Source organism: Girardinichthys multiradiatus, chromosome 14 (genome assembly GCF_021462225.1).
Source record: "Girardinichthys multiradiatus isolate DD_20200921_A chromosome 14, DD_fGirMul_XY1, whole genome shotgun sequence".
Lineage (NCBI taxonomy): Eukaryota > Metazoa > Chordata > Actinopteri > Cyprinodontiformes > Goodeidae > Girardinichthys > Girardinichthys multiradiatus.
The window spans coordinates 7,661,341-7,686,701 of NC_061807.1; the positions used below are offsets into that span (position 1 = coordinate 7,661,341).

The following is a 25,361-nucleotide window of genomic DNA, read 5'->3' on the forward strand; positions in this document are numbered from 1 at the left end:
CTACATCCTCCTATTTGTGAGTGACTATTGCCTGTTTATTGACCACACTTTTGGATTCTGGATTGTGGATTTTGTAGAGACGTTCTGTGTCTGTGACCCCTTGAGTTGAACGCTGCACAGACTGAGAGGAACATGAAAGAGATTCTCTTCCTTAACTTTCCGTTTTCAAGAGACCAGATGTTTCCCCTGGGCTCTCAGCCTGCTGCCTCTCCAACTATTTCTAAGCATTTTAGGTTAGTGGAGCCAATTATCTCTTGCTCACAATTCCCCTGAATATGAACCCCGTCTTCAGTTCAACAATTCATTTACTGAGAAGGTTAACTACTCTGTTGTGGCTGAATTTCCAGGTCCTCAGTGTTACACATGAAGATGTTAGTTATTGTAATATTGTAATACGCATGAGCAACCAGTGACTCCACTGTCTAGCGAATCAGTCTTCTGACACCACATTTTCAGCACAACTCGGCACGCTTAGAACTGCATCCAACCAGGTACCAAGAATAGTACCGGTTCCACATAGTATTTACTAATGGAAAGGGCCTCACCGAGGACTAGTGGAAAAGGGCTAGAAGCTCACTAAAGAACAGAAACACGCAAAAAACTATAAATCTGAAATGAATATAACTTTTTATTTTCAGTTATTGTCATGAAAGCATACATTGATTAAAAACAAAGCAAAAATAATGAAAAATGACAACTTTTATCCAATACGTGGATATTTTTCTACAGCTTCTACCTCTCAGTGGTGTTGAAACCTTTGATCTGTTGTTGTGGTTTAATTTTGTAAACTGCTCTGAAGAATAGTTTGCATTGTTTAGCCTCAGAGAAATCACTCAAATTTTCCACCTTTTACTCTTGAGATGAAAACACTAACAGATTTTCCTGTGGTCATAAAAGTTTAGTTCACATTTGAAACATCAAAACAAGATAATAAAGAAGTCTGCAAGAAAAAAAAAATCTAAACAGTTGTTGAGATTATCTTGAGACAAAAACAAAAGGAAGAACTTATTCTTTGCAAAGAAGTGATTGATAGAAAGCATTTACTAAGGAAAACCTGCAGATGTAAACTGATGTTAGGTGCTGGAGGCACGAGTTGAGAGCTGGCAGCTGGTCATCACTGATGTGACTGATGGACTATCTCCCTGAAGAGTAGATAACATCGGCTCCTGGTGAAACCTCTAAAACCAAAAAAACATTTAAACTAAATTAAACACGGCTGCCGGAAAAACATTTTTCATTTCCGTGACAAAACTAAAATTGACTTAATACCCGAACATGCGTAAAGATTTGCTGTAAACAGTCCAGCAAATAGAAGGTAAACATTATGTAGGTTTCTTCAAAGAGCCGTTGTAGATGCTGATGGCTGTGGGCAGGTAGGATCTCCTGTAGGTCCGTCTTACAGCAGATCTGAAGAAGCCTCTGACTGAAGACACTCTGTTGTTGTAGGACAGTCTCATGAAGAGGATGCTCAGGGTTCTCCATAATGTTCTTTATTTTATAAAGAATCCTTCTTTACACAATGATCTCCAGAGGTTCCAGAGGAGTCCCCAGAACAAAGCCAGCCTTTTTATTAGCTTGATGAGCTTTTGTAAGTCCCTGGCTCTGATGCTGCTACCCCAGCAGATGATGGCAGAAGAGATCAGACTCTCCACAACAGACGTATAGAAGATATACAGCATCTTGCTGCAAACACTGAAGGACCTAAGCTTCCTCAAGAAGTACGGTCTGCTTTGTCCCTTCTTGTAAACTGCTCCTATGGCAAACTGGCCTCAGTGGAGGGGTCAGATAAAGACTGATTTTAAGACTTATTTGTCCAAAACTCTGACAACCCAGGGTTCAAACCAGGAAGCAGGGTTGTAGTTTAACACTCGTCTCTGCAGCTTCTGTACTATTACCCATCCTTTACTGTATTAAGACAGTGTCTCGCCCATGGCCAAAATTGAATAGATTAAGAAATAATCTGAAAGGAGAAAACCATAAAAAACCTCATAAAGATATACACAACTCAGACATAAAATAAATATAATAATAATAATAATTTGGCTTTATGAACATAAAATCTCTTTCTTCAAAGAGAGTTAGTTAATGACTTCATTTGTGACAATAGATTCATTTATTTTGTCTCAGAGACCTGCCTGCAGCAAGAGGATTATGTTACTATAAATGGGTCAGCTCCTTTCAGTTATTTAAAATTTTCACAAAAAGCCAAAAAGTATTTAGTCAACCACTGATTGTGCAAGTTCTCCTACTGAGAAAGATGAGAGAGGTCTGTAATTTTCATCATAGGTTTGCTTCAACTGTCTTAAATAGCTTCTAATGCTATCTTAGACTCAATTGGCTTTGCTCAAAACATTAACAAACCTACCCACTTTTGTCTTCATTCTCTGGACCTTGTGCTGACATATGGCATTGAGTGTAAAGACATAAGCTACAGTGAGAAGCTTAAGAACAGCCTTTCTACTGGTGACACTTCAGCTGTATGGACTGGCCTGAGAAACCTGACTGCCTACAAGAGCCCCTCCACCCATCCTGAACAGAGTCGTCTCCTGGCCAACCGTCTGAATGGCTTCTACTGCAGACATGACAAGAAGCCATTCACACCTCAAATCATCCCCTCTACATCCCATTCAGGAACAAATTCCTCCCATAAAGCAACCAATCCCCCACCATCAGATCCTCCGCCTGCACTAAAGATCTCAGAGGAAGAGGTAAACAGGCTCTTTCAGCGCATGAAAACAAAGAAAGCTGGAGGAACTGATAACATCTCCCCATCATGCCTGAAAGCCTGCGCACATCAACTCGCTCCGATCTTCACAAGGATCTTCAACAAGTCACTGGAGAAATGTGAGGTCCCCTCCTGTCTCAAACGATCCACCATCATCCCGGTGCCCAAGAAACCCACCATCCTAGGATTAAATGACTACAGGCCTGTAGCCTTGACGTCTGTGGTCATGAAATCCCTTGAGCGGCTGGTGTTGAAGCACCTGAAAGACATCACAGGCCCCCTGCTGGACCCCCTGCAATTTGCTTACCGAGCAAACAGGTCGGCAGATGATGCTGTTAGCTTAGGTCTACACTTCATCCTGCAACACCTCGACCGTCCAGGGACGTACGCCAGGATCCTGTTTGTAGACTTCAGCTCTGCCTTCAACACCATCATACCAGACATCCTCCACCAGAAGCTCACACAGCTCAACGTCCCAGCCTCCACCTGTCAGTGGATCAACAGCTTCCTGACAGACCGACAGCAGCAGGTGAGACTGGGGAGTATCTTCTCCCGATCCAGATCAATAAGTACTGGTGCCCCCCAGGGGTGTGTTCTATCCCCACTCCTCTTCTCCCTGTACACACATGACTGCACCTCATCGGATTCGTCCGTGAGACTCCTTAAGTTTGCAGACGACACTGAACCCACTCAAGACTGTGGAAATGGTGGTGGACTTTCGGAGAACACCACCCCCATACACCCCCCTCACCATCCTCAACAACACTGTATCGGCCGTGGACCACTTCAGGTTCTTAGGAACCACCATCTTTGAGGACCTGAGATGGTCTTCACACATAGACACTGTTCGAAAGAAGGCCCAGCAGAGACTGTACTTCCTGAGGCAACTTAAGAAGTTCAACCTTCCACAGGAGCTGTTGGTCATCTTCTACACAGCCCTCATTCAGTCTGTCCTGTCTTCATCCATCTCAGTGTGGTTTGGCTCATCCACAAAACAGGGCAAGTCCAGACTGCAACGAATTATCAGAACTGCAGAGAGAATAATCAGAGCTGACCTTCCCTCCATCCAGGACTTATACAGGTCTAGGGTCAGGAAAAGAGCTGCCAAAATCTCTGCAGACCCCACACACCCTGCACATAAACTGTTTAGAGTTTTACCTTCAGGCCGCCGCTACAGAGCACTGTTTACTAAAACCAGCCGCCACAGAGACAGTTTCTTCCCCCAGGCTGTTTCTCTGTTGAACATTCAATAGAGTACAGAACAACAGCATACAGATGTTGCAAATGCACCTTTTTTATTAGATATGTGTACATTGTACATTGTAAATTGTAAATTTGTATATTCTGTAATGCAAAAACAGAACAAAAGAGCAAAGTGTACCGGAGGCAAATTCCTTGTTTGTATGTATGAACTTGGCAATAAAGCTGATTCTGATTCTGATAACAATATTTCCTCATAACCCTGTCCTGTCTGACCATTTCTTAATAAACTTTGAGCTTAATTTAACTGAGTACTCCACACCTGAAAGAAAATTTCATTATGGTAGATCATTATCAGACAGTTGTAACAACCTTTAAAGAATCTCTCCTCTCTTTTTAATTTCCTCAACATGACAGAAAAACTCAATGGAGGGCAATATTTTGTTTCTTCCCCTTCACGAACTGATTCTCTTGTTCATAGTGTTACTTTCTCATTGCGTGGTGCATTAGCCAATGCAGCCCCTTTGAAAAAGAAGGTAATTATTCATAGGAGGCCAGCTCCCTGGTTTAAGGGCTGCGTTTCGCTTCATCTAAACCTTCAACTTGTATGTTAGACCCAATCCCAACCAAATTATTTAAGGAAGTGTTCCCTCTGATTACCAGCCCCATTTTAGATATGATTAATCTATCTTTAGTAAATGGATATGTACCACAGGCTTTTGAGGTAGCTGTAATTAAACCTTTACTTAAGAAACCTTCGCTTGATTGAGATGACTTCATAAATTACAGACCTATATCCAATCTTCCATTCTTATTTAAAATTATTGAGAAAATTGTTGCTAATCAAATGTGTGAACATTTATACAGCAATGACCTGTTTGAAGAGTTTCAGTCAGGTTTCAGAGCTCATCATAGCACTGAAACAGCTCTGCTGAAAGTCACTAATGATATTCTTATGGCCTCAGATAATGGACTGTTCTGGTTCTGTTAAATCTCAGTGCTGCATTTGATCCAGTCGACCATAATATTCTCTTAAAAAGGCTGGAATATGCTGTAGGGATCAGGGGAACAGGTCTAGGCTAAATCTTATCTGTCTGACAGATTCCAGTTTGTTCATGTAAATGAAAAATCATCTTTAAACTCCAGGGTTAATTGTGGAGTACCACAGGGTTCAGTACTTGGGCCAATTCTCTTTACTATATACAAGACCTTCTCAAAATATTAGCATATTGTGATAAAGTTAATTATTTTCCATAATGTAATTATGAAAATTTAACATTCATATATTTTAGATTCATTGCACACTAACTGAAATATTTCAGGTCTTTTATTGTCTTAATACGGATGGTTTTGGCATACAGCTCATGAAAACCCAAAATTCCTATCTCACAAAATTAGCATATTTCATCCGACCAATAAAAGAAAAGTGTTTTTAATACAAAAAACATCAACCTTCAAATAATCATGTACAGTTATGCACTCAATACTTGGTCAGGAATCCTTTGGCAGAAATGACTGCTTCAATGCGGCGTGGCATGGAGGCAATAAGCCTGTGGAACTGCTGAGGTCTTATGGAGGCCCAGGATGCTTCGATAGCGGCCTTTAGCTCATCCAGAGTGTTGGGTCTTGAGTCTCTCAACGTTCTCTTCAAAATATCCCACAGATTCTCTATGGGGTTCAGGTCAGGAGAGTTGGCAGGCCAATTGAGCACAGTGATACCATGGTCAGTAAACCATTTACCAGTGGTTTTGGCACTGTGCGCAGGTGTCAGGTTGTGCTAAAAAATGAAATCTTCATCTCCATAAAGCTTTTCAGCAGATGGAAGCATGAAGTGCTCCAAAATCTCCTGATAGCTAGCTGCATTGATCCTGCCCTTGATAAAACACAGTGGACCAACACCAGCAGCTGACACAGCACCCCAGACCATCACTGACTGTGGGTACTTGACACTGGACTTCTGGCATTTTGGCATTTCCTTCTCCCCAGTCTTCCTCCAGACTCTGGCACCTTGATTTCCGAATGACATGCAGAATTTGCTTTCATCCGAAAAAAGTACTTTGGACCACTGCGCAACAGTCCAGTGCTGCTTCTCTGTAGCCCAGGACTGGGGAATGCGGCACCTGTAGCCCATTTCCTGCACACACCTGTGCACGGTGGCTCTGGATGTTTCTACTCCAGACTCAGTCCACTGCTTCCGCAGGTCCCCCAAGGTCTGGAATCGGCCCTTCTCCACAATCTTCCTCAGGGTCCGGTCACCTCTTCTCGTTGTGCAGCATTTTCTGCCACACTTTTTCCTTCCCACAGACTTTCCACTGAGGTGCCTTGATACAGCACTCTGGGAACAGCCTATTCGTTCAGAAATTTCTTTCTGTGCCTTACCCTCTTGCTTGAGGGTGTCAATAGTGGCCTTCTGGACAGCAGTCAGGTCGGCAGTCTTACCCATGATTGGGGTTTTGAGTGATGAACCAGGCTGGGAGTTTTAAAGGCCTCAGGAATCTTTTGCAGGTGTTTAGAGTTAACTCGTTGATTCAGATGATTAGGTTCATAGCTCGTTTAGAGACCCTTTTAATGACATGCTAATTTTGTGAGATAGGAATTTTGGGTTTTCACGAGCTGTATGCCAAAATCATCCGTATTAAGACAATAAAAGACCTGAAATATTTCAGTTAGTGTGCAATGAATCTAAAATATATGAATGTTAAATTTTCATCATGACATTATGGAAAATAATTAACTTTATCACAATATGCTAATATTTTGAGAAGGACTTGTATATGCTTCCAATAGGTCAAATTATCAGGCAGCATAGAATAAATTTTCACTGTTATGCTTATGATACTCAGCTTTACTTATCCATGAATCCTGATGAGCCCAACCAGTTAGATAGACTACAAGCATGTCTTGAAGACATAAAAACTTGGATGACTTTAAATTTTCTGCTTCTAAATTCAGACAAGACAGAAGTTGTCGTCTTTGGACCGGAGTCTTCAAAAAAAAAAAACTGCTTAGTCAATCACTTAACCTGGATGGCATTAAATTGACCTCCGGTAATAAAGTAAAAAACCTTGGTGTTATTTTAGGCCAATCTAGGATTTCCTTCTTTCATCTCCAGAACATTGCCAAAATTAGAAATATCCTATCCAGGAGTGATGCTGAAAAACTAGTCCATGCATTTGTTACTTCAAGGCTGGACTATTGTAATTCTTTACTATCAGGATGTCCACAAAATGCAGTTAAAAGCCTTCAGCTGATTCAAAATGCTGCAGCAAGACTTCTGATGAAAATTAAAATGAGAGATCATATTTCTCCTATTTTAGCTTCCCTTCATTGGCTCCCTGTTAAATCCAGAATAGAATTTAAAATTCTCCTCCTCACATATAAAGCCCTTAATGATCTAGCTCCATCATACATCAGAGATCTGATTGTTCCATATATTCCTAATAGAGCACTTTGTTCTCAGACTGCAGGTTTACTGGTGGTTCCTAGAGTCTCTAGAAGTAGAATGGGAGGCAGATCCTTTAGTTATCAGGCTCCTCTCCTGTGGAAACAGCTCCCAGTTTTAGTCCGTGAGGCAGACACCCTGTCTAGTTTTAAGCCTAGGCTTAAAACTTTCCTTTTTGATAAAGCTTATAGTTAGAGGGGCTTAGTTTATCAGGGAGGGAGCCTTCCTCCCTTCCTGTTAGATGGAGTAAGGGGGAGTCAGGTTTAGCCTAAACTGGCTCAGTTATGGTTGAGGTGCAAACACACCCTCCATTTCTGCTACCTGTATGACCCCCTCTCTTTTCCAATGGTTATAATCAGTCTGACAGAGGGAGGTATCCCCAATCCTTGTGGTTTTTAGTATAACAATGACCATCAGTGGGACCCTTTGTGGGGTTCCTTGAGACGACATTGTTGTAAATAAGCGCCGTTTAACTAAATAATCTGAACTGAAACTATCTGTGTAGTTATGCTGCTATAGGCTTAGGCTGCTGGAGGACATAATGACCACTTTCACTCTCTTCGCTACATTCTCATACTACTCTCCAATTTTGCATTTTCTGCTGTTATTTCAGCTTTTAACTTTATGTTCTCTTTCTTTTCTCTTCCTAGAAGCTACACCTGGTCTGACTATGTGTCTACCTGTGACACCTTTCTGGAGAGGGGAATTGTCCAAGCTTCTGCTGGCAACCATGCTCATGTTATACAGATAATCCATTTGGCCCTGTCTTTCAGTGTTTAAACCTGTCTCTGCTAGACAAAGCTACTGGCCTAGCTTCTACTGTGCTTTCATCCTCTAGACTTGAAAACTAGTTCAGAGTTAATCTGCTTAGCTGTCTTTCTCTTGTAGATGAAGCCACTAAAGGAGCTATAACCATTAATGTTTCACTGTTCTTTCCCTTAGAAAGTACTCCTGGATCAGTGCTTCTGTGTTTTTTTGTGTCTCTACTCTGTTCTCTCAACCCCCCAGTCGGTCATGGCAGATGGCCGCTCACACTGACCCTGGTTCTGTTTCTGCTGGAGGTTTCTTCCTGTTAGAAGGGAGATTTTCCTCTCCACTGTCGCGACATGCATGCTCAGTATGAGGGATTGCTGAGCCGAAAAGCGAAACTCTCGATTTACCGGTTGGCCTACGTTCCTACCCTCACCTATGGCCATAAACTTTGGGTCATGACCAAAAGAACGAGATCCCGGATACAAGCGGCTGAAATGAGCTTCCTCCGTAGGGTGGCCGGGAACTCCCTTAGAGATAGGGTGAGGAGCTCGGCCATCCTGGAGGGGCTCGGAGTATGCTCTTCCACATCGAGAGGGTCAGCTGAGGTGGCTCGGGCATCTATACCGGATGCCTCCTGGATGCCTTCCTCGGGAGGTGTTCAGGGCACGTCCCACCAGGAGGAGGCCCAGTGGACGGCCCAGGACACGCTGGAGGGACTATGTCTCTCGGCTGGCCTGGGAACTCCTTGAGCTCCCCCCGGAGGAGCTGGAGGAGGTGTCTGGGGAGACGGACGTCTGGGCGTCTCTGCTGAGTGTGCAGCCCGCACGACCCGGTCCCGGATAAAGCGGAAGACGACAAAATCACGATTGAAATGGTGCTTGGGAAATTCGTGAAAGAAAGAAAGCAGGGACTCATTCTTATGGGGAAGAAATGCAAATGATCTGTCATTTGAACAAAGTTTGATTCAAAGCTGGGTTTATCATTTGACTCTAGGAGTCACAGTTGGCCTTTTAATCACAGTGTTTAAAGAAAAAAGCAGATAATTATTTATGCAGCTATAGATTTAGAGAGTTTAATTCTGGTTCTGCTTCCGCTGATGTTGTCCTTATCTAACGTTATTTGTCTCCACAGGTGAGTACACTGCACATGGGTCACTCACTGCAAACAAACATTCATTACTGTACTGTACACTACAACTGCTGTTGAGATGCCACATTAGATTAAAAACAGTTTTTATACCATTTTGAAGAAGACTTGATAAACAGCAGCGTTTAGTTGTTTGTAACTTGACACCTTTGCAGCAAGTCACTAAATAAGTCATGGACTTAGAAGCAGACCACAAGGTTCATGACTATTTTCAGAGATGAAACATTTCACCTTAAAGTAGAAAATAACAACACTCTCAAAGCTTGAACAAAATCAAGAACCTCTAAGATTAGACCCCAGTGAGAGGCCCAACCAGTCTCACCCCGCAGGTAGCTGCAAGATGAGGTTTCACTTCCTCTTTAACATCCGTGCATCTATGAAGCAACAGAAAAAGGACTAAAGAACAACTTTAAAAGCTTTGGTTGTTCTGCAAGTGAAGACACTGGTAAATGTTTCTGAATGTTCTCTTATTTGTCTTTATTCTTTTTGTTTCTACAGCTCAACTTTACAACCAGTCCTAACGTCTTTAAGCACCTCATTAAATCCAAAACAAGTGTTTCTAATAAAGATTTTCATTTTGTCAGTAAACTCAACAGTTTCACTGGCTGTATAGTTTCTTTATTCCAATCAATACCCAGTATAGTTACTCATTTTAAGTAGCGCTACACAGATTCATCCCTAGATGAAAAAGACTCCCCCAACATTTCTATGTAACACAAATAATTATCCCTGATCTAAAGAAATGCAAGAACAGATGATAAACAAAGTCACTGACATCTATCAGTCTAGAAAGGGTTAGAGAGCCATGTCTGATGACCTGGGACTCCAGAGGAGCACAAAAAGAACCATTAACCTACCATTCACTTATCACTTTCACATCATTCATGCTAACCAACATTTCGTTTATATTCAGCCTCGGCCTCGTCCACGGCTTTTTGGGGGGAAGACTTCTCTAATTCTAACCCTAAGATGTTCATTCAAGCACATTATCAGCATCCATGTCTTCCACCGGGGTCCGAGCACCAAAAGAAAACAAAAATCAGCTAATAAACTTATCTTGTTGCCATCTCTGTGTTTCTCTTATTTTTGAGTCTTTTCAGGTTGAAATGGCAGTTATTGTTCAGTGGCCTCATCTAAAGACTGATTGTGCATGAATTAAAGTATCGTTTTCAGATAAAAATTGTTTAATATGTTCATTTATTACCTGTAACTTTCGTCCCATATCTAAACTGCCTTTTCTCAGTAAATTATTTGAAAAAGTGGTTAAAGCCCAGCCTTTTGGTCTTGTTGGATCTCAGGGCAGCTTTTGATACTGTTGATCACACAACTGTGTTAAATAGGGTCAAGGCTCTGTCTGGCATTTCTGGCTCAGTGTTGTATTGGTTCTCCTCTTATCTGTCCAATAGGACATTCAGCCTCAGGTCAGACAAGTTTACCTCAGACTCTGCTCCTCTGACCTTTGGGGTCCCACAAGGACCAGTTCCAGGCCTTTTCTTATTATTATTTTCATCTTATATCCCTCCATTAGCTGGCATCATTGGGACATTTTGTCATATTTCCTATCATATCTATGCAGATGACATCCAGCAGTATGTTTCTTTTAAACCTCACCAACTGGATAGGCTGTCCACCCTCATGTCCAAAATGAGTAAATTCTCCCATTTCACCCCAGTTTTATACTCCTTACAATGGCTCACAGTTGAGTTAAGAATTCATTTTAAAATTCTTGTCCTTATGTATGGGCTCTAAATGGCCAAGCTCTTAACTATTTGCTCATAACTAAACACTCTGCCCCTCGTGGCCTTCGGTCACCAGGCCAAAATCTCCTAGATGCCCCTTGTACGTGGCTGAAAACCAAGGGGGACAGGGCTACACAGGCAGATCTCGTCAAATCATGAAAAAAAATATCTTGAAGGAATGCCTGTTAAAATGAAGGAGGTCGGAAGGAAGTCGGCCATTTTAGGTCAAAGGTTCATTTTCGGGTGTTTTTGACGTTTCATACATATCGAATTTTAACAAACTCCTAGCGATTTTGAGATATCACCTTCAAATTTGGTCAGTGTGCCCTGAAGGCATGGAGGATTAAAAGTTTTCAATATCCTGAGTTTTTAAGCATGTTTAGAGGGGCAAAGCCAGGCTTCAAAGTTTGCCTTTTCTCCAAAAAAAAAACAGCTGCAACTGTCACATAGAAAGGCTGGAGGAGACCAGACTTATTATAAATGATCCCCTTTGGGCCCGACAGTCATATGTGGTCAAATGCTGACATCATCAAAGCCCCACCCCCCTGAGAACAGAAAGTCACTTTTTTACTTGGAGAGGTCCCTCTCTGACCTTCTTGACCCAATGAAGTTGAATTTGTGACAGAAGAAAGATAACAAGTTGCTCTAACTTTGTTTGTAACACAGCGAAGTAAGACATCACGCCATGGTCATACGTTTGTCTCTAGTTTCCACATATATCATCTGATCTGCACCAAAGTCAATACAATCAATCTAAGTCCTGTCCCTAAAGGGGTCCAGTGAAATATTTGGAGGGTGTGGCCTAATTCCGCCACAGAGCCACCAGAACATTTAAAAACAATCAGCTTCAAGCCGTGCTTTGATAGAGGCTTATAAAATCCAGTACACATATGTGACATCTTAGAACCTACAAAAAGTTCTTTTGGGACCATGGTCCTCTTGTTTACACACGTCGTGTCTGAGTGAACTCCTCCTCAGACTTTAAAATGACTCAGTTTACTCTCAAGCCATTGGGGATCAAAAGTTTTCAAAAGCTTTTTGCTGCATCAAAGTGTGTAGCTGTGGCAGCATTGCAAAGTTCAGTATCTCCCAGTTTGCATACGATTGGCTGTAAATAAACCATGAATGATCCGATTTGCACCAAATCTGATATGAATGATCTTTGTCAACCTACAAACAGCTCAATGGGAGTAGGGTTTCGCAGCAACTAAGCATGTTGGCGTGGCCAAGCCTCCAGATCTGACATTTCACCATAAAAGACCAATGTGGTGTATTATGGTGGCGTATTTCAATAAAATCGAGAAGCGGGTGGATTCCAGGATAATAAATGTGCTGAAAACCAGTTTTAGAGCCAATTCAAGCATCGGATGTATCATGTTCTGTAAAATTTACGCTTCAATCTAGCAAAGTTATTAGTCGTGGGCTTAAATGCAGCTTAGGGAATGATTTCTCTAAAATATGATAAGGTTTTTGCTTAAAAGCTGAATTATATTTCAAAACAAATAAAATCCTTTTCTTGTTTTCTGTTCTTTAGTTTTAATTTTACCAATTCTCTTCTGCTTTTAGGTTGATTTACTCTTCATCTTTGAGAAATTTAGCCATTAGGCTGTTTCTGCTTCCCTGTTTCATGTTCAACCAACTTCTTTCTCCTGTCTCATTACTGTTTGTCTCAACAGTACCATGTACGTCTATAGAGCAACATGCAATGACAGTGGGACCGTCCAACACTGAGGAAGATGTGAGGAAGGAGCTGAAGAAGAGCGGTTCTACCTTTGGTCTTTGCCTTGTTTCCCTTGTTTCTGATGGCGATCTCTCCATAACTGACATCTTCTCTTCTAGCTGCAAAGTAAACCACAGCTGGATCACGCTCTGTACAAAGAAAGTACATAAAGACTCCATTAATTAATGTAATTTTATTATTTTTTATTAAACCTTTATTTTTACAGAAAACAAATCCATTGAGATTAGTCATCTCTTTTACAAGGATGACCTGGCCCAGATAAAAAGCAGAACGATATGCAAAAAATAATAATAGAAATAAATGTTAAATTAAAAAAAAGAAATAAAAAGCTATTACATTTACAAAGTAACACTTAAATGATTTACAATAACGTTTAGACATAACGGTTACAGAATATGATTAGATTCTTGACAGTTTTTGTTTAAAACTAGATTGTCATACACCTTTGATAATATAGGACTCTAGAAACCTGGACAATGAGTTGCTAGCTCCTATTTAACATGGCCTCACCACAAGAAAATGGTTTAGACTGAAAAACGCTCTGAATGCCATAAAAGGCCAGAAATTAAAAAGAAAATGTCCTGAAACTTTGGTTTGCTGTAGATGAAACTAGGAGGAGTGAAAACAACTAATAATAGAATAGAATAAACATTAAATTCTAGTAGGAGGTTAATGTTGTGTTTCAGTTCCTGTCTTCAGTCTGTATTTATCATATTATTAGTGGAAAATGCTCTGGCCCATATTTAGCTAAAACCTGTGAACAGGAAACTGGAAACCTCAGAGTGAAAACTACAGCCCCCCGTCCACCACAGAGGCTGCAACATTTACCACTTATTACCAACAATATACACCAACTACAGACCAATAGAGATTATATTGGTCTAACTGGGTCAATTCATTATCCTTGAGTAATAAATGTATATTACAGCGAAGAGCTGAAGGATTGACTCAGCGATATGGCAACCAGCAAGTTAAAGGCACACGTTACAGTTGCTTAAAATGACACATTGTTGGTTGGTCAATAACAGCTCAGTGGTTTCTAAAAACAAAGACACTCACAATGAATCTGGTTCAGAAAACAGGAATTATATAACGCCATGAAGTTTCAATAGAGGACATCACTTTCTAAAATAATTTATGATCTTTAATTTAAACTTGTCAGTTTACAGAAAAGTGTTTTTTCTTAAAACATCACCAACAGTGGATTTCCTGTTTATTCCTTCATATTGCTGATATCAGTGAGCTACTTCCTAGTTTTAACAGTTTCAGACTTGTTAAAAGCTCTTAAAAAGTAAAACTATCCTTATCCTGTTTGTAAAACAGTTAATTTCAGCTAAAGGTGGCGGAGTGGTAAAACGTATTTAATTTTAGTTCTACAGATGATATTTTAGCTTCTATCCAACAGGACGTCAGTAAAAGTACTGGTTTCCTGTCATCCATCTAAGTCATTCATTAAAGATGGAAAATCCCCCAAAACAAAACCAAGAACACAGAAAACAATTTGACCTTCATTTGATTTGTTTTTCTGTCATCGATGATGTGAAATGTTGATGTCAGTGTAATTAATATTTTCCCATCCGACTTGTTGATTACCTAAAATAAAACAACATAATCAAAATTTACTGTAATTCTTTTCAAACTATTTCAGTATAAACTTTAAGAAGGTTTGTCGCACCTTTAGATTTTCTCTGAACATGTCGTCTCACCAGTAGAACCAGTATCACCAGTAAAACCACAACAATCACACATACGAGAGACGGGAACACACAGGGAAGAGACTGGGAGGGAGGTGGAGGAATGATTGTAGTATTAGAAGAGGTTGATGGCTTCTCTGAAATAAAGATATTTATTAAATAATATATTAAATAATTACCAAACATTTTCTCTTGAAACCAGTTAAACAATTTAATCCTCCTGACCTGAGACAGAGATCCAGCTGGATGGAGACTCTCCATCACCACTGATGTTACACTTGTAGAGGCCTTCATCAGAGCTGGTCACATGGTGGAGGGTCATGTGACCTGCAGGCTCAGTCCTGATGAGGGAGCCATCTTTAATGAAAGCAGCTGGGAGGTTGGAGGGAGTCTTTGTTTGACAGCTCAGAGTGACGTCATCTCCCTCCATCACAGGGAGGACAGGACTCTGCAGGATCACTGATCCACCTCAACACAGAGACAAACTACAGCATTTCATCCATTTCCACACAGCTTCATCAACACTAACTCCACAGTCTGATCTTACCAGAGACAGTGAACTGGATGCTGCTGCTGGCTGCTCCCTCTCTGGACTCACACCAGTACACTCCAGTGTCCTGGAGACAAATTCAACAGAACTAGACTTTTTCCTGTTTTATGTCCCTCAACATTATCTAAAACCTGAGTGAATCTTTTTTAGGTTCTTTAAGATCTGCTCATACATGAAACTGAATATTATAAAAAGTAAAACTATAAAAAATAAGGCAGGTCCACATTAGTGGGACAGATAGACGTTTACTGACCTTGGTTTGTTGTGCAGCACAGCAGGAAGGTCAGAGCTGAAGGAACAATGAATCTCAGGTCAGTTGGAGCTTTAGTCAGATTTAGGAGCAGAAGCAGCAGGATTTTAAACACCAAGAAACATCCAGCAGATGAGACTCACCCAGCAGCCTGTGGACAGATGTTCCCTCCATTCTGCAGCTGGATGAAATGAGACCAACAGCAGTTTGACAGACAGTAAAAAGCTCCTCTTCCTCTTTTCTGTCCACTACATGTCAGAGGCTCTGAGAGCTATTCTCTGCAGCACAAAGCAGGAAACACTCAGATACAAGAACAGAGGTGACAAACCCACACATTTAATCTCACATGAGAACAAAGCAGCAGGTAGAGGAGATTATCTCTGCTTTTACTCAACTGTTTTAGATTTTGTTGCAAACCTTCTGGCTTCAAACATGTGAGGATAACATCAACCACTCTACCAAAGTTCAAGAACATCATGAAGGATTCTCAAGCTGGATTTGCATTAGATGCAGCAAAGCTGCTCCATTCCAGCTGTATTGTACAGTGGTGGTGGTGGGTGGATGTGGGGGGTGGTGGGTGCTGAAAAGAAAAGTCTCACTTTCTGAGAAATCAGCTTCTTTGGAGAGAAAGAGAGACAGCTGGGATGTTTTAAAAACATCATCAAGACTTACTTGTCTGTTCTTATCTTGTCTTCTGAGAACTTTGTATTTTGTGATCATTTTGATCTGTACTTCCTGTTTTATTTTGGTAGCCAAGTTTATTTTCTTACTGTGTTCCAGTTACTTCCTATTTAGCTGTCCTTAAGTCAACAAGTCATTCAGGTATTGGGTCATTTCTGTTTAGGTCTTTTACACCTTTCTAGTTTCTGTGTCTCTAGATCCCTGTTATCTAGATTGTATTATATGTTCAGAAGTTCAGCTGTTCATAACTAACACAAACTCCTTGGCAGACAGCGGACACCCAGCTGGACAGATAAGCAATCACAGGACATTGAAATAATATTTGAAGAAATATTATTGAGTATTTTGGAAAAGAGCCAAATCTTTCTGGAGAAATGGTGCTTAATGGTGTTTACTTAGTTATCAGATTTAGTAAACTGATGTTAGGGACACATTCTGTTAAATACTCTTTAGTACCAAGTATGTGTTCTTACCTGTTAGCAGTTGAGCTAACAAAAGAAGCTGATAGCTTAGCACCAGAAACAAACACATACCTTTAAAATACCAGGGTTAATAAAAGGGTTAAAAAGCATAAGCGCGGACAGCGCGTTCTGGTAAAAAAAAAAGTCAAAGAAGGAAGTTCAGAAAACTATAGAAAAGATCAAGGAGGTGATTGTTGAAGGAAAGGGAGGAATGGATGACAGGGAACCGTTAGGTAGATGGTTAAACCGAGAATATAAGAGGCATCTGAAGGATAAAGAAAGTTAGTTGATTAAAGCCGATGAGAAAGGAGGACTTGGTGGGAGAAAGTGTAAAGTTGAAGCAAAGATGCAGGGAAAAGACAGACAGAATGGGGTCATTTGTTGGTTTGGTGGCAGGGATTGATTCACTGCATTAAGGACAGAACACAAATGAAGCAGTCAGAAAAAACAGCTGTACCCCCGCCGAGTGTCCCTCCACCCTATAGTCTCACACATGGTATATATCCAGTGGTAGATGTGCAAAATGGATACATTTATATTAGAGGAGACACAGAATCAGGCCAGTTACGTGCACATTATAACCCGTTTGTCCCTGAACTGTCAAAAGTATACACACCACAAGTGGGAGGACCTGCCTGTTATGAGCCCTTCTCTGACCGCATAGAGAGAGATAAGGAGGGACCTACACACAGAACTTTCCCCCGCAGCACTCTACCCCATGTGTGAACCCCCCGCATACAGGAGTGAGCCAAACCCTCCTGGGGAATTTTAAAGAGAAATTAAGTGTTTTGAAGACGGAGCCTGCGGCTCCGACTCACAACCTAGACAGAAAATGCGGCCAGTGGCACCCAGCTCTGGTGACCGGCAGACAGCGGGGACTCCTGTAAAGGTGTAGATATCCCTGAAAGGCAATTGGATCCCTGAGCCAGAAGTATCAGAGGAGGAAGAAAGTGTTGAGCAGTGTAGTGTGGCTTCTGGCAGTGATTGGTTGAGTGAAAGAGCTGAAGTAGGGCCTGAGACAGAAGCACAAGAACGCTTAGACTTTTAAGAGGGGTTACATAATTGGAATCAAAAGTGCATGATTTATATGAGAAAGCTTCTCAACAGATAACAGAAAAACAGTTTAAAGATTCTGGAAGAACACACACCATGACTACTCATAGCCAGAGCGGTCCATCCAGATTTCAATGTCCGTTGTTGACCTCATCAGTTGGAATGACAAAATATGTCCCTTTTTCATTGGGAGAAGTACAGGCATTAGTGGATAAGTTGCCACCTATTGCAGGATGCGGACGTGTCTGGTTACAGGAATTAGATACATTGACTAAAGGCATGACACTGGCCTTGGGTGACTTTAGAGCAATTTTGGGACGATCTGTGCGTCCCTCGGTGGCTAGGGAGATGGAACAGAATGCTGATTGCAGTAAGGATCCTGATGACACGTGTAATGACAGCCCTATGGAAGGCCATGAGAAATCAGTATTCGCCCCCGTTGCAGTCCCTCAATTTGATTGGGACCCTAATCAGCATCCTAAAGAGCACATTAGTGCTGCAGTGGACACGTGGATGAGACACACAGGAGTTAATCCTAAGGGTGACGGGACAGGAATGTGACAGCTGTTTAAAAAGCCATATTAAAAGGAGTTCCTGTTGAGGTGTGTCAAAAGATGGAAAATAATCCGGATTTGCAGGGAGCAGACTTCACAAAGTGGGAAAAACATTTAATTCACCTTTTACATACAGGCAGAGAAGGCAGAGAAAAAGAAAAAAGAGGAGAAAAATCAGCTATAGAATCAGCTCCTTAAATTACAGCTGCAAGAGGCCAAAGAGAAATTAAGTAAGAGAAAAATTGATAAAACTGAAAATGTAATGTTAGCTGCTGCTCAACCTGTTCCTCCTGCTGCACACACCCCTATGCCTATGTCACCGCCTGTCACTGATCAGTGGCAAGAAGGGGGATTTCCCCCTCCTCCACCCTATTTATTTTAATAATTACAGGTATAGAGGCCCCGGTCGGGGAGGCGGATGGCATGTTGGTGGTCAGCTGGTCGTGGTGGATGGCGTGGAGCACCCAGAGGAAGGGGTGGAGCCAGCAGGGCACTGGGAGATGTGTGCTACAACTGCGGTCAGTCTGGACATTGGGCACGCACCTGCCCCTCCCCTGCAGGGCCAGTATCCACAGATGGGTAGACACCCGTCTTACAGCCCATACTGACGCCCCTGAGGAGGACCAAGGCAGCGTGGGCACAGCAGACCCCATGTTGCCTGCAAAGGTGGGAGAGAACTGTCTGAATTTTTGAGTGGACACTGGAGCTACTTATTCCACCATAACACAGCAACCTCCTAAACCACTGCTCTCTACCAAGACTGTTTCTGTGATGGGCTTCTCAGGGGCTGCATAAATTCTTCCTGTTCAGATTGGGACTCAGAGCGTAACTCACCCTTTTGTGTGTTCACCCAGCACACCTGTTAATTTGCTGGGCATAGACTTATTAGTGAAGCTGGGAGCATCAGTGCTGTGTGGTAATGATGGGTTAACAATAACTTTTCCAGATGGTTCCTCTTTGGCATGTGGACAAATGCTTCAGCATGGACAATATTTTTTACAGCCAGTTGCAGAGGAATATGCTGACATCTACTGGACACTGTTGACCAAACCTCCAAGCAGCATCTTCTCTGTGTATCAGCTGTGGAAACCCTGGATTCAAAGTCTCTGCCTCTACATTTCTCCGCCTGACCCGCCCCATGTCACTCTGTTCTACAACCGTTGTCACACTGAATGGTACCAGATTTGTTTAATGAAACAGTAGAAGGTAGGACATGGTTTATTTCATCCAAAAATATTTATGTGGCTCCTGAGGGTGTGGCTGCAACATTTGATTTAAACACCTGACCAAGCAGAATAGTATTTAATGTCAGATGAAGCTGTTCCTCATGTTTCTCTTTGTTTGCATCCTGAGCATCAAGCTAAGGAATTGAGAGGAGTGGTAAAGCACTCTCTGGCAGCTGGGGACTGGCAGGACACCTCAGTCACCAACTTAAGGTATTCTAAGAACACAGACACATACTGTATAAAATGTACATCTACTGATGAAGTTCTGTTGCAGCATGATATGCTCATACATCATCCTGGAAGAGAAAAAACAGATCATCCCAAAGCTGCAGCTCTTTTGCAGCGCCTCCCCTCTCAGTTATGGGCTGAAGGGCCCACAGATGTAGGATTAACCCCCTGCGCCCCAGTTTCTTTCCAGGTTGCATCTCCCTCCCCTATTTGGGTTCCACAGTATCCACACAAACAACAGGCTCAGGAAGGCATCATAGACACCATTGAAGGCCTGAAGGCAGCAGGTGTGTTAGAAACCTCAGCCTCAGCATGGAACACACCCATCCTTCCTGTAGAGAAAAAAGGTACTGGAAAATACCGCATGGCACATGATTTAAGAGCAATAAATTCAGTTCTGGTGACTTCTACTGTTTCTGTCCCAAATCCCTATGTTGCTCTCTCCAACCTTGAACCTTCACAGCAGTGATACACATGTATTGATCTAGCTAATGCTTTTTCTGTTTGCCATTAGTAGAAGAGTGCAGAGACATTTTTTCTTTCACCTATGGTGGGGAGCAGCTGTGCTACACCCGTCTGCCACAAGGGTTCGCCCTTTCCCCAGGTATATTTAACCAGGTTTTAAAAGATGTGTTACAGACTTGCCCCCTACCACAGAACGTGACTCTAATTCAGTACGTGGAGGACATACTACTGGCTGCATCCACAGCGGAGCTCTGTTTGCAGTCTACAGAACTGGTGCTGAGACATCTGCATAAACATGGATTCAAGGTCAGTAAAAATAAACTACAAATAACAAGGAAGCAAGTTTCCTTCCTGGGCGGGGTTATTACCGCAGGAAACACTAGCATGTCAGGCTCACATAGGCAACGTATTTTAACACACCCTAAACCTCTTAGGTTGAAAGACATGCTGTCATTTTTATGCCTTACAGGCTACAGTAGGACCTACATCCCAGGTAACACCGATCTCACGCAGCCCCTCAGAGACCTAGTCAGAGAACAGGGCATGTGAAATCTCAACAATGTCCTTAATTGGACACAGGAAGCAGAGGAAACCTTTATTGCGTTAAAGCAGCTTCTCTCCAACGTGGCAGAATTTAGGCTCCCAGACTACACCACGCCATTTTATTTGGATGTTTCTGTAACAAAACTGGCAGTAAATGGAGTTTTGTTTCAGAAAAAAGGGGGAGAGAGGAGAGTGCTGATGTACATTTCAGTAATGATGGATAACATGGAAAAACGCCACCCACAATACACACAATATGCAGCAGGGTTGGCAAAATTAATTCAAAAAACAGCTCACTTAGTGATGGGACACCCTGTGAATGTTTTAACAACTCACAGTGTGGTGGCATATGTGAACTCACAAAGTTTCACCATGACAGCTCTGAGACAACACAGGCTCAGCAAAATCTTGGAGGCACCAACATAACCTTCACTCACGAGGGAATCAACATGGCGGATGGAAAAACACAGGAGGAACCACATCAATGTGAAGATCTGGTTAGCAGGACAGAAAAGGTAAGACCAGATTTAGAAGCCAGCCCCCTTGAGGGACCTCAGGTGAGACAGCTGTTCACAGATGGTTGTTGTTTCTGGCATGATGCAGAAGGACTGAAGGCTGCTTATGCTGTGGTTGAACAGACAGAATCAGGACTGATAACAGTTGGAAGGACTCCAATCAGCGCAGAGAGCAGAAGTTATGGCAGTAATAGCAACACTCAGACTGACAGAGGGCCAGGAAGTGAACGTGTCCACAGACTCAGCTTACTCAGCAGGAGCCGTTCATCTGGAGCTCTGTCAGTGGTTGAGAGCAGGATTTTTGACAGCTGGAGGAAAACCTATAAAACATGAAGCAGAAATGAAAGAGCTAGCAGAAGTCTTGTTGTTACCAGCAAAAGTAACAGTGATCAAATGTAAAGGACATAGCAGCAGTGATTCAGAAGTAGCAAGAGGGAATCGGGCTGCTGACCATTCTGCCGAGATAACAGCAGGTTATATTGCTCACATGATGATGGTGGCTGAAGAGGAGGAAGTGAGAGAACAGTTGACCTTAGAGAGAGTAGTGGAGCTGCAAAGCAGAGCAGCTCCTGAGGAGAAGAACATGTGGAGGATGAGAGGAGCTACAGAGCAGTCAGGATGTTGGAGAGGACCAGATGGTAGGATGGTGTTCCCTCCTGGACTTAAACAGGAACTTTTTTCTGAGGCACATGGAGTAGGACACGTTGGAATTAAACAGATGCTGGAGAATCTGAAGGAGGGGAGGCATCCTTTCATGACAGACATGGTGAAACACTTTGTGAAATGCTGTACAGTGTGTGGACAATTCAACCCAAAGAAAACCTTGACACCGTTGCAGGGAAATTTTCCTTTAATCACAAGGCCAGGAAAGGAAATAATTATTGACTACACAGACATGGTGCAGTCAGTAAGAGGTTTCAGATATCTGCTTGTGTGTGTGGATGCTTTCACAGGATGGCCAGAAGCATGGCCAGCGACAAAGGAAGATAGTAAAACTGTGGTTAAATGTCTCATTAACTATTACATTCCCAGACACGGATTTCCTGAAAAGATAAGGACTGACAATGGAACCCAAACCCATTTTAAGAACCAGGAGCTGCAACAGCTGGAGTCCAGTTTGTTTCTGAAACACAGGTTTGGCTCGGTGTATCATCCTCAGTCCCAAGGAAAAGTTGAAAGAATGAATCAAAACCTGAAAAACAAATTGGCTAAAATCTGTGCACAGACTAAATTATCATGGGTTGATGCATTACCTCTTGCTTTGATGTCAATCAGGTGTTCAGTGAACTCAACCACAGGATACACTTCATACGAGCTGGAAACCGGAAGGAGTTTTCCGGGACCACGAGGAACAGTTCTGACATCTACAGGTGATATACAGAATCTGTCACACAAAGACTATTTTTCTCAGCTACAGATGGTAATGGAAACCTACAAAAATGTTCTGGGATCTCAGAGATCTACAGGAGAGCCAACAACACCCCAGGTCGAGTGGGTGTGGTTGAAGGTCATCAAGCGGAAGTGACATATAGCATTGAGTGTAAAGACATAACAATATTTTCTCATAACCCTGTTCTGTCTGACCATTTCTTAATAACCTTTGAGTTTAATTTAACCGAGTACTCCACACCTGAAAGAAAATTTCATTATAGTAGATCATTATCAGACGATGCTGTAACAATCTTTAAAGAATCTGTTCCACTTTTGATTTACTTATTATCACAGAAAAACACAGTGGAGGGTAATAATTTAGTTTCTTCCCCTTCAAAAATTGATTCTCTTGTTCATAGTGTTTCTTCATCATTGCGTGATGCATTAGACAATGCAGCCCCCTTGAAAAAGAAGGTAATTATTCATAGGAGGCTAGCTCCCTGGTTTAATTCAGAGCTGCGTACTTTAAAACACAATGTTAGAAAATTGGAGAGAAAATGGCGCTCTACACACCTAGAGGATTCCTACTTAATCTGGAAAAATAGCCTATTGTTGAATAAAAAGACACTTCACCAAGCTAGAACATCTTATTTCTCATCATTAATAGAAGAGAACAAGAATAATCCTAGGTTTCTCTTTAGTACAGTTGCTAAACTTACACACAGTCATAGCTCTGTTGAGCCACCCATTCCCTTAGCTCTTAGCAGTCATGACTTTATGGGATTCTTCTTAAATAAAATTGATTCTATTAAAAATAAAATCTTTGACATACTCCTGAAGATGATTACTTCATCCTCAGCAAGTGAGACAACATTGGAAATAACTGTAGAACCTGATTTGTGTTTGGACTGTTTTGATCCTGTGAAGCTTCCTGAGTTTTCAGAAATATTAGCTTCATCTAAACCTTCAACTTGTATGTTAGACCCAATCCCAACCAAATTATTTAAGGAAGTGTTCCCTCTGATTACCAGCCCCATTTTAGATATGATTAATCTATCTTTAGTAAATGGATCAGAACCACAGGCTTTTAAGTTAGCGGTAATTAAACCTTTACTTAAGAAACCTTCGTTTGATCGAGATGACTTGAAAAATTACAGACCTATATCCAATCTTCCATTCTTATCTAACATTATTGAGAAAATAGTTACTAATCAAATGTGTGAACATTTACACAGCAATGACCTGTTTGAAGAGTTTCAGTCAGGTTTCAGAGCTCATCATAGCACTGAAACAGCTCTGCTGAAAGTCACTAATGATATTCTTATGGCCTCAGATAATGGACTTGTGTCTGTTCTGGTTCTGTTAGATCTCAGTGCTGCATTTGATACAGTCGACCATAATATTCTCTTAAAAAGGCTGGAATATACTGTAGGGATCAGGGGAACAGCGCTAGGCTGGTTTAAATCTTATCTGTCTGACAGATTCCAGTTTGTTCATGTAAATGATAAATCATCTTTAAACTCCAGGGTTTACTTTGTTCTCTTTTCTCTTCCTAGAAGCTACACCTGGCCTGACTCTGTGTCTACCTGTGACACCTTTCTGGAGAGGGGCATCGTCCGAGCTTCTGCTGGCAACAACTTACTGCTCACCTGATACACTTTGCCCTGTCTTTCAGTGTTTAACCCTTTCTCTCTCCTAGACATGGCTGCTGACTGAGCTTCTACTGTAACTAACTCTATGTTCTCTCTTTCAGACTCTAACCTTAAAACTGTCTCAGAGTTTATCTGTTCTTTCTTTCTAGATGAAACGACTAAAGGAGCTACATCCATTAACATTTACTTTTCCTTCCCATAGAAAGTACTCCTGGATCAGTGCTTCTTTGTTCTCTTTGTGTTTCTGCTCTGTTCTCTCAAACCCCCAGTCGGTCGTGGCAGATGGCCGCTCACACTGAGCCTGGTTCTGGTTCTGCTGGAAGTTTCTTCCTGTTAAAAGGGAGTTTTTCCTCTCCACTGTCGCTACATGCATGCTCAGTATGAGGGATTGCTGCAAAGTCAACGCCAGTGACTGTCCACTGTCTCTACATGCTCATCCAGGAGGAGTGAATGCTACAAGTCACTGACTGGATGCAATCTGCTGGGTTTCCTTAGACAGAAAAACTTTTTATCCAATTTGAATAAATAACTAACTCCGACTGCACTGTTCAATGATTAGGATTAATTGGAATGTATGAACCTGACTTTTGTGAAGTGCCTTGAGACGACATGTGTTGTGAATTGGCGCTATATAAATAAAACTGAATTGAATTGAATAAAAACATAATTATGACTTTAAAACTCGTAATTGTGATTTTTACTCTCGTAATTGTGACTTAAAAACTCAGAAATTATGACTTTCAAACTCGAAATTATGACTTTCAAAATTGAAATTATGACTTTCAAACTCATAATTACGACTTTAAAACTCGTAATTGTGATTTTTATTCTCGTAATTATGACTTAAAAACTCAGAAATTATGACTTTCAAACTCAAAATTATGACTTTCAAAATTGAAATTACGACTTCTTGTTGGGCTTTTATTTTGTCTTACATGGCGGAAATGGGCCTCCATATGTTTCAATACAGTTATGAGGGAAAAAAGGTTCCAGGGGCGTCACAGCGAGACTACGTCGAACAAGAACAGTTTTGGTGCAGTGCTGGAAAAACAAAAAATAGAAATATATTAGATTTGGAAAAGGTGGATTTGGGCATAAACTGGTATGTGAATGGTTCGGTTGGAAATGGAGACAAGAAATGAGGAAGATTTTAAAGGGTGGACGCCTGTGGGGAGAGGAAGAGGAAGAGGGAAAGGACGTGGAAGAAATAAAATAGATGACGGAAAGGGAATTGGTGATATCCAAGGTAGCAAGCGAGAATTGGAAGGAAGCAGTTCAGAAGAAGAAAGGATAGTTAGGAGGAAAGTTATGAGGGAGGAATTTAAAATAATATTAAAACTTAAGAACGAGGAAGAACAGGATAACATCAGCC

General features: G+C 41.6%; 1 protein-coding gene across 1 annotated transcript in view; it reads right to left on the bottom strand.

Annotated features, from left to right (window-relative positions):
* LOC124880593 (Fc receptor-like protein 4) overlaps positions 1-25,032 on the bottom strand; it is a 29,789-nt gene extending 4,757 nt beyond the window's left edge. Inside the window, exons 1-7 of the mRNA XM_047385862.1 lie at positions 24,925-25,032; positions 22,220-22,330; positions 15,384-15,518; positions 15,244-15,279; positions 14,666-15,057; positions 14,422-14,577; positions 12,776-12,874 (exon numbers count right to left, since the gene is read on the bottom strand). The gene's annotated coding sequence lies outside the window, so the exon portion shown is untranslated. The remainder of the gene's footprint in view (positions 1-12,775; positions 12,875-14,421; positions 14,578-14,665; positions 15,058-15,243; positions 15,280-15,383; positions 15,519-22,219; positions 22,331-24,924) is intronic.
* Positions 25,033-25,361: the final 329 nt, after the last annotated feature.